Source organism: Lagopus leucura, unplaced genomic scaffold (assembly GCF_019238085.1).
Source record: "Lagopus leucura isolate 7727_CA_CO unplaced genomic scaffold, USGS_WTPT01 Super-Scaffold_100001, whole genome shotgun sequence".
Classification (NCBI taxonomy): domain Eukaryota; kingdom Metazoa; phylum Chordata; class Aves; order Galliformes; family Phasianidae; genus Lagopus; species Lagopus leucura.
Window position 1 is genome coordinate 62706095 of NW_024962262.1, and position 11611 is coordinate 62717705.

Genomic DNA, 11611 nt, shown 5'->3' on the forward strand with positions numbered 1-11611 from the left:
TTCACTGGTATCTCTGGTTCCAGTCATGAGGACTATCTTTACTTCTGCTTCTAAATCCCTTTTCTGTGATGCATTTTCTTTTGTCCAACAGTGACAATGTACATTACACAAGCACATTACATTGCTCAAGCAATCTGAATATGTAATACATCTAGTGGTACATATAACTCACTCCTCAATCAATGGTTATACCTCACCAATTAAAAAAATACATATGTTCAATTTGGATGACATGCAGCAGTATTAACTCAGCTGTAATATTATGGATATATGCAATATTATGGATTCTCTGTATGTGTGTGAGCCCATATATAGGAATAGTATAGCCTTGCAGCAACCTATCAGTTGTCATGTTTTCTATCAGGTGTGACATCGTTCATATATTCTAAGAGGTGTACAAAAAAACAAAATAGAACAAACAAACAAAAAAAAAACCACAGAGAAATATGCAAAAGGTGTAATATAGATTCTAGTCTTTCAATTATGTGCTACTGGTTCACAGAGAAGCTTGGATGTTGTAGCTCTTGTACTCAGCAGCTGTATTTAAGTATATAAATGCTTCGTTATGATTAATATCTTAGCATTTTTCACTTTAAGAAGGCATGGATATCTGAAATATCTATTAAGGGATATTAAGTAAATTAAGGGAATTAAAGGAAACAAGCAAACAAAAAAAAAACAAAACAAAACAAAACAAAAAACAAACAAACAAAAAAAAAACACAAAGAAAACATCTTTGGACTTAATTTGTCTACCAAAATCTCAGAAAGTTCTCATTTCAGTTTTCCAATTCTAAAAGTTTGAAAAAACATGAAATCTAACTTTACACTAAACATAAAATGGCAATGTTTCTGTGATTTCATAGTAGAAATCATGTAGAAAAGTATTCTGTTCTGTGATATAATTTATTTCAAATTTGAAGGTGTGAAGAGGGGAACAGTGCTTATTAAATGCCTAGCACTTCCCCAAGGAGACAGACCTGTAGGTATGGTCAAGACTCATCTTGAAATTGTCCTTGAAGTGTATTAAAGGAATCTTATTCCTAAAGTATCCCTGCATAGCTGTAAGAGATTATTCTTTTACACAATTGTCTCAAAGCTTGTTGGGGACACAGATGAACAAGTCCAAGCAAGTCCTGGGCAAGGGTTGAGAAATCCTTTGTCAGAGGACACAGATGGACAAGGTCAGGGACAACGAGAGAGGTAAGCTGCAGATTAATGGCCAGGAAGCAGTCTTTTGTGTGGGCTTATCTCAAGGAAGATGGCCATCTCAGGAGGTGCTGCACATGACTCTTACCCAAGCGCCCAGGAATGCCATGCTGGCAGAAGAAGAAGGATAAAAAGGGGAACTACAACCATGAGGTTGAGGTTTTCTGGCAACAGATTCCTCATGAAGAAGAAGAGGTTTCTAACATGAGAAGCCTCATGACCTGCCTCTCTCCCTCCTGGACTTGCTCTGCGCTCTACCTGCATGCTGAAGAACGAAGGTGTCTGCCATCAGATTCCTCACTGTGGAATTCCTGCATGCTGATGGACTCTCCTGGGCCTGCTACCTGAGTCCTGCTGCTTCCTCCCAGACTGGCTCTGTGACTTCTTCTTGCTACCTGCTTGCTTCCCAAGGCCAGCCACGCTGCTGCTGCTCTCCACCCTGCTGCTTTTGCCTTGGACTTTTGAAACGCCGTGCAATGGGATGCTGCTGGATCCTGGTGGTAACTATCCCTGCTTCATGCAATTCTTGCTTCTTTCACATCTTTTCTATCACTCTCCTTCCTTTCCCTGTCTCCCTGATTAGGCTTTATAATAAACTGGTTGGACCAACATTTGAACCGTTGTTTCTTAATCTCACGCTGCATATACATATATTAAAAGAACCTCATATCCCTCCTATAAATTGGAGTGAGACAATAGTAAAAACCCAAAGCAGAGATGGAAGGAGAGTGCACTACCCCTCACTATATTGGTGCTGAGAGGTTATCAAATCTGCCACTGTATACTATCACTGTGTCTAACTTGTGAGCATGGACAGCATGTTCCTGTGAGCAATGGGATGGTCAAGACTATGACTTCAGAAGACACTAAAGTAAAATCTGCAAAAGGAAATTATACCTTACAAAAATAGAGATTAAGAAAAAAATTAAAGCTAAAAAATCTGAACAGATAATACCATAGTCACCATCAGCTGAACTGAAAGAGAATTTTGTCTTCCACCCAGTGTGCCTGTTAATATGGTACTTTTCAGTCACATTACAAGGTATATGACCATAGGTTTATTCACAAAGCATTGCCCTATTCCCTAGATATACTGTGTGGAAACAATGTTTGTCTGAAGTATGTAGTTATTAAAACAGCCCTTACAAATTCTTTAGGAAGTTCCAAAGGATTTGGGAGAAAACCTGGAAAAGTCTTTCATCTTTGACAGGGTGTCAGCTGCAAGCAACAATGAGGCAATGACAAAAAGGAGAAGTGAGAAAAGAGGCAGGGAAGAAAAAGGATGCGAAGCCCTCTCCCAAGAGGTAACAGCTTTTGCAGAACCTCCTCTGTACAGTGCCATTTTCTCAAGACGAAATCAATTACATTTATTAATGAAAAAGTGGTAACTGTGGATAGCTATCCTCTCTGCATTGTATCATTTAAATGGTTGTTATCTAAACCATATTAGACTTATTCATGTTTAAGTGCAGAAAAAAAAAAAGAATGATTGAACTTGATGTTCATTTACCATCCTCTTTTTTTTCCTTATATTTCTGATGGTAGCTTTCAGATCTCTGCATTCCTCTATTTCTATTTTCTCTATGGGGAAAAGAAAACTTGAAGAACTTTTGGCTCCTGAAAGTTCGCTTTGTTCTTTCAAAGTATATTTAAATTACTGTCTTTTCCCTTATTGATACACTGAAAAAAAAAAGGCTGTGAGAGTGAAAGTGTGAAAGCATGATTTTTCACAACTATATAGAGTAAGACTACTGGATTTGCTGGTAAGCTGTCATCCTTCAGGACCTGAAGATCATCTAGTAGGTGTGAATGTGTGCCTGTTTTCCGAAAGCAGAAAACAGAAGTTTTCAACGGGGACAATAGAAGCTACATTCTGAATTGCTTTTTACTTTGTGCATTTTACCCATTATTCCATTGGCAACCAACACCAGACTCCACAATGCCATCATTTTTCATTCCAGCTGACTTCTGATTAAGAAAAGGAATTATTTTCATTAGAATTAACTGATGGTAAATATGTATTTTGATAGATTAACTTGAAACAGTAAAATGAATAAGATTTTATCTTGGCTGTGAAGCAGATAATCTTTGTCCTTCCTAGTTTCATTTCCAAACTCCAACTTTTTTTTTTTTTTTTTTTTTTATTAACTGGATAAATTACGTGGGAATGAGAGAATTGAAGGAAGAGAAGAAAGAAAGGAAATAGGAGCTGGTTGGGTAAGGAAAAGTACATACATCAAACATAGAGTGGGCTAAGAAAGCAAGAGGTACTTTCTGTCGTAGGGGGGAGACGTACATCAGCTAAGCAGTTTCAGAAACAGATGAGACTAGCACTTGTGCCAAAGTATTCCTTCTAGACTGGTTACCTTAGATCTCAGATCCAACACTGCTGGCTCGAAGTAAAAGAAAATGTATAAAAGTACTGTGCACATGCTGTACAACATGAAACATCAGACCTATACTCAAATAGAAATCTCTAAAGAACGTACTATAGAGATTCTGTTTAGAGACACAAAAAATGCTTGATCGATAAAAATAATTACATAAACCTGAAAAAAGGTCACATTTATCTTTGCAAATTGTGGCACTTAAAATTCTTGTAGGCATTAAGTGCTAATAAAAAGAACTTTCATATCCTATTTTTAATATGCATTGCCAGGCTTGATGGGGACAAAAAAAAAGTAGATATTTTGTTATACAAATAGTACAAAAGTCTTCACAAGTAAACAAACTTTACTTCCGGATTGCAAATTAAGATCAGATTTCTTGTTGCTTAATTGAATTTTACAAAGCTGTAATGAAGCTATGATCTTCAGTTAAGCATTTTCAGAGTTCTTTCTACGAAAGTCAGGAATTGGCTACAAAGTACAACTAGTGAGTTTGTGAGACTTCATAATTATTTCCTCTTGTCTTTTCCTCCCTTTTTCAGTTTCCAGAATTTTATTACAGATGTACAAGTAAATTGAAGTAAAATAAATTTTAGCTAGTCAAGAAAAAAATTAAGAATTTCTTAAACTTTCCCTTGGCAGATTATTTAGTTCTCAGTCGCACAGTCTAGGGTGACCTACTTCATATCAGATCAGTAGGCAGTGTATTTCAGCATTGCTTGCTACATTTCACACTGGAAGTTAATATGTAAAATGAGTGCAGTGTTATGTACTCATCACCATCTCATTTTGTAGCTACCTGCCATTTTATTGCTTTATTCAATGCATTTGAACCTTTTGTTTGTTTTAGGTGGACTTACAAATGTACAATATTTGCATTTCTCCTTGAATTATGCATTTATACACCGTTCACTCTCCTTGACTGTGGAAAATCTTCCTTCCTTTCTTCTCTGTGTAATTAGAATAATATACACTGAGCTTGAAACATCTTTCAGTATTTTTTTAGGGTTTAGGGTAGACTTGTGCAGAGTTCAGTCTATTGTGTAATATCACTCGTGGCTTAAATAGAGTTTAGAGTATTTGTTTTTTCCAGTAACAGTAGTAGTTCCTTCCTTACACTTAAAAATGACTTAGGAATAAAAATATTTAAGTTTTTCATTACTAGTAAAATAAAACCTGTGTTGGCTGAATTGTTTTTGGAGATTAAAGGTGGTCGTGCAAAATGCTGTCCTGTTTTTTATGCTGTTTGGAATTGCAATCATAATTGCAACACACATTGTGTGTGTGTGTCTTTGTACATGTTTATGTGCATATATGTGTGTACAACTCCTGCCAACTAAGGTCGATTGATTAAATACACAAATTAATAGCAGTGGATGTTAACACATTATCGTAATAATTTCTGTTTCAGTAGGCAGTAGATGAAACTTGACTCTGTTTCCTTGTGTACTGTCAACCACTCCATCAAAATAACTACATCCATCAACAGTCTCCTCCTCCCATTGTCAGCAAAACAAAGCAAAGTCCTAACTAATGACAAAGAATGAATTTCTACAGAACATATACAGGCTATCATATAAGCTATTCACCAGTTTCAGGTAATAAAAAGAGAAGAATCATAGTCTTCAGAAAAAGTACAAAGATCACAGTGCATAACAGAAGTTGTACAAGAAATGCACTCTTTCACAGAAGTATGATGAACACGAGTTTGCAAGTGCTGAAGGCACCATGGGTGTAAGACAATAGTGATTAACTTATGATCGGAATAAGTTATGATATTCATTAGCTTATCATCTGAGACACACAATGACTTATAAAGCTCTGGAACTCACGCTCCTTAAATATGTTTGCACTGATCTCTGCTTTTAGAGGAAACAGATATCTTCCAGTTTTCTGATTGCTAATTCTTCCAGAAGGAAAATATTTACAGTCTTAAATGAATTTAACCAAAATGCTTTAATCAATTGGAATTTACAACACATTTATTTCAATCATTCAGTATTATGTATATTATATTATGAAATATCTCCTCAAGTTTTCGGAACTGCTTGAGGGCCTCTTCTTATTGGACAGGATCAGGCTCAGTCTTCACTGAGGTTGTGTTAAAGTAGAGGCAGATTATAGGCAGGGAGTGTTTTCGTAAGGGTGTAAAGGGTTGGGATATGCTTACTCTAAATCATTAATAAATCTTGTTTGTGTGTAGATGAGGAATTGCTACAGAGCCTGGTGCTTTGGAGACACAATCTACTGTGAAAAACATATGCACGCAGAGGTCACTGCCTGCAGGACAGGACAAAAGAGCACTCTTTCTCTCTATTAAAAAGCAGTGCCAAATGACCAAGTGGAAAAGCTGAACCAGCATGACTTGACTGTCTGCCAGAAACAGAAATTATGATGTGATGCCAGGTGGACAAATGCTGAATTGTGTCTGGCATGTGAAGTGGAAAAGAAGTAACTCAACCATAGGCTAGCGGAGTTGACATGACTCATAAATAGGAGAGGAGAAGCCTGGCTCTTGCTCAGCTGGAGCAACATTAGCATGGTTCAAGATGGTGAAGAAATGCAGTCTGTAAGAACACACACATGAAGATTTTCCCTTGGAGACAATGCTGAAACGACATCATGGTATTGAGATCTGGAGAAATAAAAATAGTAAGTAACGAGTCACAGGGAATATTGTTATTAAAGTACAGGGATCATGTAATTAAAGTCCTCATAATATAACCTTACAGAAAAGGGGCTTAATCACAGAACTTTCCTCTCTCCATTCAGCTACCATTTTAAAATTTAGTAAATTTTCTTCTTCCTCCCTACATATTCTTTTTGCTGTATGTAGAACTGTCTTTTCTTTGGCAACACCAGACTGCTGTGCAAAGCTACCCCAGGTGATCTGGAGATCCCTAATGGGTTCATCTAAGCACTGTAATCCTTATGAGGTGAGGACTTACTACCTCACATAGGTGCCGTGGCAGCTGCAGAGCTGCTTTAAAAGCATTCCTGAATCTCCAGATGAAAGTAATTCTACAGATGAGAAATGATGTCCATAACAGTAATATTCAAAGCATAAACAATGAATGTGAAATTTCTAGTCATAAAATACCGTCCTAAATATAGTAGATTATTTTACTTATTAAAGATTACAAAAACTTTATTTAATTCCATCTGAAAATTATCTGTTTCTTGAGGTGACAACAGAATTTTAGCTGCGAGTGTATGTGATCATTAGCACTCAGTCAGTTCTCTGACTCATTCTCAAGTCAGAGAACCATTTACAAGTAGCACTGGTAGCAGTTCTCCTGTATCTGAAGTTTCTGAAAACACTGTATCCTCCAGAAGTACACATGGGCTTCTCTACATCACTTCTCAGAAAACCATCATAGAATCATGGAATTGCTCAGGTCGGAAAAGACCTTAAAGATCATCAAGTTCAGCCATGACCTAACCATACTACCCTAAGTCTAACAACCCTCCATTATATCGTGTTCCTGAGCACCCCATCCAAGTGGTTTTTAAACACATTTAGGGATGGTGACTCAAGCACCTCCCTAGAGAGCCTATTTCAGTGCTTAAAAACCCTTTAAAAACCCTAAATAAGTTCTTCCTGATATCCAACCTAAACCTCCCCCGGTGTAAATTACCATGGAATCATATCATAGGATCATGGAATGGCCTGGGTTGAAAAAGACCACAATGATCATCTAGTTTCAACCCCATTATTATGTGCAGGGTTGCCAATCACTATACCAGGTTCCCCAGAGCCACATCCAGCCTGGACTTGAATGCCTCCAGGGATGGGGCATCCACAACTTCCTTGGGCAACCTGTTCCAGTGCATCACCATCCTCTGTGTGAAAAACCTCCTCCTAATATCCAATCTAAACCTCCTCTGTCTCAGTTTAAGATCACTCCCCCTTGTCCTATCACTATCTACCCTCATAAACAACCATTCCCCCTCCTGTTTATAAGCTCCTTTCTAGTACTGGAAGGCCACAATGAGGTCTCTCTGTAGCCTTCTCTTCTCCAAGCTAAACAAACCCAGTTCCCTCAACCTTTCCTCAGAGGAGAGGTGCTCCAGTCCTCTCATCATCTTAGTGGCACTCTTCTGGACCCACTCCACGAGCTTCACATCTTTCCTGTACTGGAGGCCCCAGGCCTGGATGCAGTACTCCAGATGGCGCCTCACAAGAGCCAAGCCAGCGGGGACAATCACCTCCCTCTCTCTGCTGGCCACCCCTTTTTTAATGCAGCCCAGAACACAGTTGGCCACAGTTGGGCTGCAAGTTCACAGAGCTGGCTCTTGTCCAGCTTCTTGTCCGCCAGGACCCCCAAGTCCTTCTCTGCAGATCTCTGTAGGAAATCTTCCCTCAGTTTGTATAAATACCTGGGAAAAATATGGAACGCTTCTCAAATTTGTGTGTCATCCTTGCAGAGACCATGTTAATTTTCTCTATATCATTCCAATTTTAGTATATGTGCTGCTGAACGAGCCCAAACTTGAGGCCAATTCTACTGTCTTTCCTAAATGCTCACTGGCAGAGGGACTGAAGCCCTATCATCACCTGAGTTAGTAACTTAGCATCAGTAGAAAGTGGTATTTTAATGTTTTTAGTTTCTTTTCCGGCAGAAGGGCAGAATAGGGCATGTTGATGTACTGGGTACAAGGTAATCTGAATTTGTGTTCTTTTTCATCTTACCCATGAGCTGTTCCAATTTCTACAAATTTTTTTAAGTGTTAATAGTGGCTTCTTGGGAAAGTGCAGCACCTGTGTATAACATCTGTTCTAAAATATAATTTATTTGTAAAAGTGTCAAGAGAAAACACTGAATTAGCTTATCATTTAGTGATTATGTCTTAGTGAGTCCCTAGAAATTTAGAAATGGTTGGTTCAAATTTCCTTAGGAAAAGGAATAAACTGAATGGTGCTCTTTCCATCCTGACAGGATGCCTAACCTAACCTCTCTGTTACACAGCCATGAATACTATCACCTGCAGCAGTTTTGTGAACACAGCCCCTTATTTTCTTCACTTTTCATATCGACTCTGAAATGGAATATTTAATTTTGGCTGAGAAAAAAGCAATTTCATCCAAGTTCTCATTTTGGCAAGAAAAAAGAAAAACATTTCAGTGTTTATTCAATATGTTTTTTCTAACTGGGTTTCACTTCTGGGGGAGGGACAGAATCAGTTTGTATGTTCCCAATCTTGAAGGGGATTTTCCTCCTTTTGCAAGGCCTTAAAAAAAAAATAAAAATATTTTAAACAAGAATAAGGATGAAAATCAGTACAATAAAATTGCTTTTTGGATAAACAGAGTTTTATTACTTCCTCACAAGTAGCATTATGCTTTTGCACAATATTCCTGAAATCTTTGCAGCCCTTTGCAGGGCTCTTTCACTAACTCATAAATACACAGGAAAGAATAGCCGCGTCAGTAACAGACTAAGGCAGCAGTAATGAACTGTGGAGTCAAACTGCTGATAACAACAGGAGTTTAATATTAGCCATTAACCTCTACAACATGCCTGTATTCAACTTGGAACCAGCTCACAGAAAATGTTACCTTGCCTATTTATATGCAATTCAGCAAAAATGCTCACATCTGAGGTTCTCACAGTTACAAATTATGTGCATGGTTATGACTGTAAAAAAACAAGAGCTAAAGTAATTGCAAACCTTAAAATGTCTGGATGCTAAAACTCTACAGGCTTTTTCTTATTTTGTATGTGTGTGCATGTGGTTGTGTGGAATTTCTTGTGACTTCCGTGAAGATACTTGATTTCTCCTGCAGAGACTGCAGGTCATCTGCAATGGTAAAAGATGGATTTCTGGACTGCAGGAGGTAGGGAAGTGCATGGCTAGCTGAAGCTCCAAGCAAATTCTCACAGTTAACTGTAACTAAAATTAAACTGCAAGTGCAAACTCTGTGCTTTAAGGAAAATACATTTTTGGAAGTTGTGGGGGAAAGAAAGAAACGAAGATTGATAAAACTTATCTTTCATTGTCATATCATTTTAAGCAGCTCTGGGTCAAATTTTGATAAGCTCCTGTTTCAGCTCCTGTGATTGCTCAAGTTTCCATAATAAGATGTGATCAAGTTTGTCAAGAAGAGGTTTCATTAGTTTGCCTTCCTCCAGCTTTATCACACAACCTTCTGAGAGCACAGTATGCAGTACACACCTGTTTGGCTAAGACAACAAAAACAAGAAAATGTAAAAACAATGCTGCTTCCAACCAAATATTGCCTTACATTTATCATCAGATTTTTATGGAAACAAGCAAAAGTCTCCATGAAAGTGTTGCCCAAGGGGACACATTTTTGTTCAGTTTTGGAGTTTAAATCTTTGCTCCTTTACCATGCTTACTGTTCAGTATTTCTGGAAGATCTTTTGTATACATGGAATTATGTTTTATCACACGCAGTATTCAAATATCCTTTAGTTCCTTTCATTCCTAAATTTTATATTCTGTATATAGAACTGGAGTAATCCATGGAATGTTATTTCTTGGATTCTGCAAGTATTTGTTAGCGTTTCTTCAGTCTAGTTATCAATCTTTGAGGTTTTGCATGATCTTATAACTACCTTATAACTTTGTCAAATTACTGTTCCCAATTCCATCTGAGTATCTTCATTTTAATTTTGTCTAACACAGTTTGTTACCCTATGTTTTTCTTCAAGTCTAAGATTTCTAGGATGTCCCTTTTCAGTGGGCTTCTTTTCATGTTCTTACTGACAAAATCATTAATTTCACCTCTGTTGTTTTCAGAGAAGTGAGATTCATCCCTATACAAGTGTAAAAATGTAGAAAGGAGCTCAAGTATCAAATAATAAGGTAAGGATAATTTTTTGCTACTGTAAACATGGTAATTTTACCATACGACACCATATCCGTATCACCTTTTACTGCCACAGAAGTATTTTTAGTCATGAAATGCAAACAAACACCCCCAAATACCCCAAAACAGTCCCCTATAATTAATTTTTAATTCATATTTCCTCACTGACAATGTAAGTATGCTCCTAGCCTGCCACTTTAGGAAGGTCGATCCAAAATAAATCACAATAAGAAAAAGTAATGATAAGCATTCAGCTTGACTGAGGTTGTTTAGATCATATTTCCTCTTTCCAAGTTAATTTTTCTCCTTCTTGTGTGTGATAGGGAAAATGCTTTTGCCTCCATAGATTTTAGTATATCACATGTTTATTCAAGGTTGAGTAAGCAACACAAGACTGAGATTTACAGGATTTAAATAATGTTTCACGTTCTGATAACACTTTATTCAGGAAAGTCACAATCTCTTTGGCACATCCTTTAAATGCTAGTGAGGTCTTATTCTAATAGATGCATATCCTTATATTTAAGTACATTTATAAAATTGCTAGCAACTACTGCCCTTATTTCTCTATTTCAATATATAAGTGGAGAGAAAATACTGATACTTTTTTTTTTTTTTTCTGAATTATGATAATTTTGTAAATGTAAAGTTAAATTCCAGGTTTTAATTCAACTTCAGACTGTCCTACGGTATGGAAACAAGATATAAACCAGTAAAAAGTCAGGGAATCCTTTTACATAGCATCACCTTCTTTACTATTATAACATTTGAAATTCTGTAGACTTTCTATGAAAACGAATATTAAAATAAAAATTAAAAACTGCTAGTGCTTTCAAAGGGATAGGAGCCCAGGAGCTGAAACAAAAATACCCAATATTTAAAATATTTTGATAAACTAAAAGAGTTTGCACCACTATAAAAATGATGCATACTATGTTTTAGCAGAAATTTTTACTGCATAGTGTGACAGTGTGCTTCCCCTTGCCCCCAACCTCATCCTTTGGACTGGCCTTTATACCTAAGACCTCGCTCAGGACTGATAACATTCTCTTGCTAAATACTATGAGTATATGTCAATCACCTTATCCCATACATAGAGAGCAGCCCAAGAGACCCTGAGCTCTAAATTTTGTAACACGAGTGCTTGTGACCTCCTCAGATCCTTCTAAATACTGTGAACA

At 37.1% G+C, this 11611-nt stretch overlaps 1 non-coding gene across 1 annotated transcript; it reads right to left on the reverse strand.

Moving 5' to 3' along the window:
• Nucleotides 1-7980: 7980 nt before the first annotated feature.
• On the reverse strand, nucleotides 7981-8084 carry LOC122178433. Its single transcript, XR_006178325.1, has one exon. It is a non-coding gene; the product is annotated as a U6 spliceosomal RNA (small nuclear RNA).
• Nucleotides 8085-11611: the final 3527 nt, after the last annotated feature.